At 40.8% G+C, this 7,248-nt stretch overlaps 1 non-coding gene across 1 annotated transcript; it reads left to right on the top strand.

Moving 5' to 3' along the window:
* Positions 1 to 6,628: 6,628 nt before the first annotated feature.
* Positions 6,629 to 6,734, top strand: LOC111916452 (small nucleolar RNA R71). The gene has a single exon (XR_002858522.1). It is a non-coding gene; the product is annotated as a small nucleolar RNA R71 (small nucleolar RNA).
* Positions 6,735 to 7,248: the final 514 nt, after the last annotated feature.

Raw genomic sequence — 7,248 nt, 5'->3', positions numbered from 1 at the left:
GTAACCTGCTATGTCCGAACCTACCATCGAAAGGTTCCACAGTTCCTGTTCAAGCTTCTGAATCTCGCCTCTTGGGCAGTATTCTCGAAGGAGCATTCTTTTCAGGTTTTCCCAACCCATGGAGTTCGCTACCACCAGGGTTAGTGTTTGGACGTGGCCGTTCCACCATGTCAGGGCGCGTTCAGAGAAAGTAAAAGCGGCAAACTTTACTTTGCTTTCTTCAGGACATGCACAGATTTCGAATACAGCTTCCGTCTTCTCTATCAATTGAGATAGAGCCAATACTCCCCCAGTCCCGTAAAAGGGAATAGGTTTTCCGTTGGTGAAGTCTTTGTAAGTGCATACCCCTGAACAGCTTTGACCTTGGCCATTTGTAAAACTGTTTGTTCCTCCCCCCGATCCGTTGTTGCTCATTTGTGCCATTGCTGCAGTTACAGCAGCGGTTACAGAAGTCTGGAACATAACGGTGTCCATAATTGGAGGAGGTGGTGGAGGTGGTGTTGAAGTTGAGTTTCTGCGTGTTGATCTACGAGGAGGCATGTTCTGGTAGAGAAAAATAAGAATGAATACTATAAGTTTCTAATGTTTTGACAATCGTGTGTTAGTTGTATCTTGTAATTTGTTTTGACTTTAGTTTATGGTTTCAAGGTAGGCATAGAAATTTAAAACTCATAATTTCTGAGAGGTATATAATAAGAAATACTTCATATTTATACATATAGGTCACACCTGAGGTGTGTTACATTACATATCTTGTTTGGAAAAATTTGACCCCCCTAGAGGTCTCCGATTACAGATACAAAAGGGAAATAAGGGAAAAACTTCTATCCGAAATCCTAATCTATAACAAAATTGTTGGGGCTCGAACAAGTTCTACTTGCGGCGTTTGGAGCTAGATTCGGCATCCGACCGTTTGACTCCCATCAGTCGCCTCTCCAGATCTGCTTGTTGTTCCTTCATCTCTCTTATATCTGCCAGAGCCGTTATCATTTGGTTCTGAAGTGTCCCCGTGTAGATTTGGGTATTCTCATGTAGTCCTTCCAAACGGCGGATGTCAGCGGCGTTACCTTGGGTAGCAGCATTGACCTCGCGAACTCTGGCTGCTTGCCTGTCCGTCTCGTAGTTCTGGGTAGCTATAGCGTTCACAATAATAGGAAGTGCTCGATTAGCTGAGCTTCCCCCACTGACATTGTAAAAATCTTGGCACATGCCGAAAGGAGGGCGTACACCTTGCTGGCGGCTCTAGTAGTAGAGGTGACTTCCCCACATGGGAATGGGTCCCGGTTGATATGGTCTGATTTCGGGAGGATGAGGGATGGGAGGGTTGAACACTTCTGGCTCGGAGTCTGTCCCGCTAGAAATCTCCTCGATCTCTTCGTCGACTTCGAATTCCTCTCCGACTTCGATTTCGAATTCTTCCTCGATAACCCCTTCGGGTTCTTCCTCGGCCTCTTCTTCGATTTCCTCTGGGTCTTCCTCCGGGTCTTCTTCTATCCAACCGCCATTGCCTTGGTTTGGGTAGTAGGGATCTCCTGGTAAATGGAATCCGACCATTTGTCTGTACTAGGATAGAGGTATGAGAAAAGAAATTTCTATTTTACGACTTACTATTTATAATTATATTTTTACGGAGCACAAATATTTTATTGTACAACTATTTTTAACAATACTCGTATAGCATTTCAAATTGGCGAAATCTAAAATAATTTGTATTTGGTAAGTTTTTGGCTTGTTGTCCACTACGACCATTTCTCGACGTACGTTGGTCAAATCCAGGATAAATATAGTTGATCAGGCTATATTTATTCTCGACCTGATTACATACCCCGAGGCTCAATTGTAGTGTCGTAACTTGCCTTAATACTTTTTAGTAAAACATGTTATGATACGAGATTAATGCATGCTTCTAAAAATGTATATCTTTAAAAGAAAGTATATTGTTCACGAAAACGTTTCGTCAGAGGGTTTTTGGTCCCCTTTGCATTTATAGTTTGTATATCGTATGTGGTTCGATATACTTAGTTCACTATAAACAATGCTCTGATACCAATCTGTCACACCCCCAAACCAGAATGGCGGAAACATTCGGGGTGGATGACTTCACGTAGTATCACAACCATTGAATATTGTAAAGAAAGTAACACAACCATCATATATATATAATGAAAACGTATGTTGTTGCGTTATACATATTAGCAAAAGAATATTACAATATGATGATAAATGTTCAATAATACAACATCCTTAGTGTTCCCTTCTCCAAAAGCTGATGGTTACATGTATTACTGATTCCCTGAGAAATACAAGTGGTTTCGAAAAAGTGTCAACAATTAAGTTGGTGAGTTCATAAGAGTTTTGCATTGAAAAGTATGTCCTTTTTGATAGTAAATCGATGAACGAGGTTTTTAGAAAATCCAATATTTTCTATAAATGATTTTGAAAAGTTTCCAATGTTGGAGTGCATTAGTGTTTTCCATACTTGAGTAATAATGATAAAATTTGTGTTAACAATAAAATGGAAAACTGAAATGCATATATGAATCTCGTAAATCAAACTTGTTTTTATACTTTTATGTGAGTTTTATAACCATACTATTGACACTGACGGCCTGTAACAACATTCTTCAGGTGTTGTAGTGTTATGACATTTGTCATCCCAGACCTGTCGGTCTAACTATAGCTAATAGTTTAGGTGTGGGGTTGTCAATCCCGTATAGATCTATATACAAGTATCACTCTCTCTCTCCAAGAGATTATGGTATATAATACAGGACTTGAAGTGCATACATACGAGTACGTTGAAGTTTAAATGTCTCACATTACTTGGTATAAACAGATTTACGATAATAAAGACTTTACTTCTTTTGAAAGTATTTCATTTGTCGAGATCTATATGTAAATGTATGAATAACTGGAATACTATACTCATTATAGTTTCCCAAAAAGTATGTTTCCATTTAGTAATAACAACTTGGAGATATAATAGCCCTTTTAAACATAAAGATATTTTTGTATCGAAACCCTATAAGAACGATATTATAATTATGTTTATAATTTGATACTTTGACCTGTAATGTACTTGTATTCCCCCCCCCCCTAAAACGTGATAAGAATTGAAAAGTAGGGGTATGAACTCACTCGTTAAGTTCGAAGAGAGAGGCTAGAGTTGAGCAGAGTTTCAACCGCGGAAAGTTGCGTCTTCGGGTTCTCGGGAATCTCTGCAGCGTAAATCCTTCGTCGGGGCTCGAGTGCGGAAATCAAGGTGAGGGAATGGTCTCTGGAGCTGGGAGAATGGCTGAGGAATTGTGAAAGTGTGCCAAAACTCGAAGCTCATGCCATCTCTTTATAGTGCTGGAAGAGTGAGTACGCAGGGCGTAATTTTGGAGTACACGGGGCGTACTCACGTACGCGGCGCGTACCTCGTTACGCTGGGCGTAATATGGCGTCATGGCTTACGACTCATGGCTAGCTAAGCGTAGAGGGGGCGGGCCGATGGGACTCGACTCTGGGTCTAGTACGCGGGGCGTACTCCCAGAGAACGCGGGGCGTAATCCGGTCTGTCCTCTTCTAAATTCCGTAACTTTCACGTACGAGCTCCGTTTTTCGTGTTCTTTATATCCTCGCGTAGGTGAGATTATGCTCTACAACTTTCAGTTAGACTCCGTCGGCTAGTTTTGACTTTATTTTTAATGATATATTTTTATTAGGCCGATGCCTCCTAAAGTTCGTTAAAAATTCATAGGTTCTTTATTCGACGTCGGTTTTCGTTTGTCTTTTTATCGTTTTATTACTACTGAGGAGATCTTCAACTTCCGTTTAGGTGGCGATAGCTAATTAACACTCGATCTTCAATCCGAGTTTTTAGCCCTCTACTACTGTTACGAAACTTTGAAAATTCGTAACTTCTTCATACGAGGTCCAATTTGGGCGATCTTTTTATGCACGCTCACCTTTCAACGAGATCTACGACTTTTGTTTAGGTACTTAAGGCTAAAATGCATTTTATTGAGATTTTACTTTTTACGTCAAATAATGTTTTAACGTCGTGTCGTAAATATACGAGTGGTTATAATTTCTTCAATATAACCCGGTTTTGAGCGTTCTTTTTATGTTTTTGGAAACCTTTGCATGATATCTAATATTTGATGCATCCCAACTTAGATACTTGAACACTTTATTTTCGAGGTTAATTTCGTTGTATTTGGCTTTCGAGTGTTACAATGCTTTTGGAAAATATAGGGTTGTCACAGTTGTGTCCCAAACCATGACATCAAAAATAATGAAAATCTGAGTACTCTCCCAGAAAATCCGATGCGGAATCATGTGTGTGTATGTGATGCGATGCTACGCTGCCGGCTCCTTCCCCTTAGACGAAGAGGTACCTGAAACCAAACCAAAAACCGTAAGCACAAAGCTTAGTGAGTTCCCCCCATCATACTACATACCATACAATATCATTAATATCTTTCAACCGGTAATCATCATCGGTATCTTTCAACCGGTAATCATCATCAGTATCTTTCAACTGGTAATCATCGTCGGTATCTTCCCACCGGTAACTTCCATCGGTATCTTTCAACCGATAATCATCATCAGTATCTTTCAACCGGTAACCATCATCGGTATCTTTCAACCGGTAACTGGGGACTATTCCACCCCTACCACTAGCATACAACATCAAGATATAAACATACAGTCAGACATATCCGGGTACTGATCTACCCTTCGGTCCTAAGGACCACTGTCAGGGAAACTGATCCCTACTATACAGATAAATTATCATATAGATAAATCTCATAAACAAGGCACATAACCAGACCAAGATAATTATCACAAAGAAAATCATCTCCTAAATATTCCTCTTTGGTGGGCCGACATTGTGGCCTTAGACCCACCCCTACTGGAAGGTAACTCACCTCGTACGAGTAGCTGTTGATAATCTGCGCGGGACACCTCTGTCTACTGCTGCTCCGGAAACCCTCTGGCTATCATCCCCACAAAACACTCAGTCAGAATCTGATATCTTTTCTTAGGGTAAAATGACTATTTTCCTCCTAGCCAAGTCCAAGTCAAAGTCAACTTCCATTTGGCCTGAATCGCCAAGTTGGGTCGTTAACTCATCGAGTATGTACCCTTTACTCGTCCTTATCCATGACTCAACTCGTCGAGTTTGGCAACGACTCGACGAGTTCCCCTTCTTTACGAACATCAATGATCCTTCATCCGACTCGCCAAGTTGTATGAACAACTCGTCGAGTTCACATTCATCTGATGAACAAGTCCTGACCTTGACACGCCGAGTTGTATGAACAACTCGTCGAGTTCATCTTCAAACATAAGAAGATTGCCTTGGACTCGCCGAGTCTGTTCTAACACTCGTCGAGTCCCATGAACTCCAGGTCTAAAACTAAGTCCAGTGCATTGGGTCACTCCTTCTGTCCTGATAAAACCCTTCTAGCACCCAACTGGGTTCTTTTGACCCTCAACATATATGGGACTCAAAGCCTTGGACTCGACGAGTCTCAAGAACGGACTCGCCGAGTCGATAACGTCCACACCCTAAATCCTCGATTTCTGATGTACAACATTTTCCAAATGATAGATCCAAGCCCCTAAGCTCGATCTAGCACATAAAGTTACGAACTTTACATGCATGCATGGGACTTTTGAGCCAAAAAGGCTCTAAAATGGCTCTTTTGTTGCATCGGGCCTTCCTTGGGTGCAAAAGCAACCCAAATCTGCCTTGTGACTCTCCCCAAGTGCTAGATCCGAAGTCTTGACCCCCAACCATGTTTTCAAATCATGGTTGGTCACCTCATATGGCTTAAAAGCTCTAAATCCTCCCCCAAAAGGGATCTAACAAACAAGCAAGCAAGGTACAAACTTTATACCTTTCAAAGACTGCAATTTCTTCTTGATCCTTCTATGCTCTTCTTTCTTCCTTGTGAACAAAACCACCAAAATCACCACAAATGCCTTTAGATCTTCACACACTCGGCTAGGGTTTACTATTGAGGGTCTTTGGGAGCAATAGGGACGAGTGGTGGATGAAAGAGATGATTAAATAGGGTGCAAACCCTTAGATTAGGGTTTTGTCCAGTCAGAGCCTACTCGTCGAGTCTGGCCTCCAACTCGACGAGTCCATCACTTAAGTCCCGTATCCAATCCCATTCTTACTCGACGATTTGGGCCTTCAAATCGCCGAGTCCCAGGCCAAAAATGCAAAATACAACAAAAATAAATTACATACCAGGAACCGAGTGCTACAACTTATTTGTTCGGGTTACCATTCTCATCTAGATCACAATCCTTGGTCAAATGTGGTATGTAACAATTATCACACCCGACACGAATTGAATGGATAGATTGATCCATCTTTTTCATCCTCCAAGCCATATTCTCTAATTTTGCAAAATACGCAGCTACATTCTCGTTCCCTCCATCGCCTTTACCTCTAGTAACTTCTTCTCTTGGGTTATGATATTTATGCAAGTGCTTAGCGAATTCTTCAATCAATTCCTTAATTGTGGCCGGTTCTTTCTTTGTCATTGGTCCTTAAGAGTCAAGAAGTTGCCTTGTTGTGACATTCACCCCATCATAGAAAATGGAAACTTCTTGTTGAGCATTGAGATCATGTTGAGGACAATTTCTAAGAAATTCCTTGTATCTTTCCCATGCTTCATACTACGATTCTCCGACTTCTAGTTGAAAATTAGCAATCCTTTTCTTTATCTTTGAGATCTATGAAAGTGGACTAAATTACTCAATAGAAGCATTACGAAGATTAGCCTAAGTAGTAATGGATCTGGCGCAAGTGATTTCAGCCAAACCTTAGCTTTGCTAGTAAATGTCACCGGAAGCATCCTAAGTAAAACTGATTCTTGTGGCATGTTTGGAACATTGAAGTAGTTTGCAATGTCTTTTACTCCATCTATGTTCTTGAATGTGTCTTCATATTCTTTTCTGGAAAAAGTTATGTCTTTAAGCATCGATAAAATGTGCCTCTTCAGTTCAAATCTTCTTTCAGCTGGAATCTCGGGTTGCATAAGACATGGTCCATTATCCTCACATATCCTCTTCTTGTAATCCCCCATTGGTCATTCTCATGATATCTGTCATCTCTTCAACCTCACTTTTTATCTCTTTATCTGAACTTCCATCGGTGGATATTTATGGCTCATATCCTACTTCCTTCTTGCTTAGCGTCTTCTCAAAAAGATCAAATTTTTTGGATTAGAAAGTGATACT

The sequence above is a fragment of the Lactuca sativa genome, chromosome 2 (genome assembly GCF_002870075.4).
Source record: "Lactuca sativa cultivar Salinas chromosome 2, Lsat_Salinas_v11, whole genome shotgun sequence".
In the NCBI taxonomy this organism is placed as follows: Eukaryota; Viridiplantae; Streptophyta; class Magnoliopsida; order Asterales; family Asteraceae; genus Lactuca; species Lactuca sativa.
Note: the sequence above shows the minus strand (reverse complement) of the source record. Positions and strands in the feature narration are given on the sequence as shown.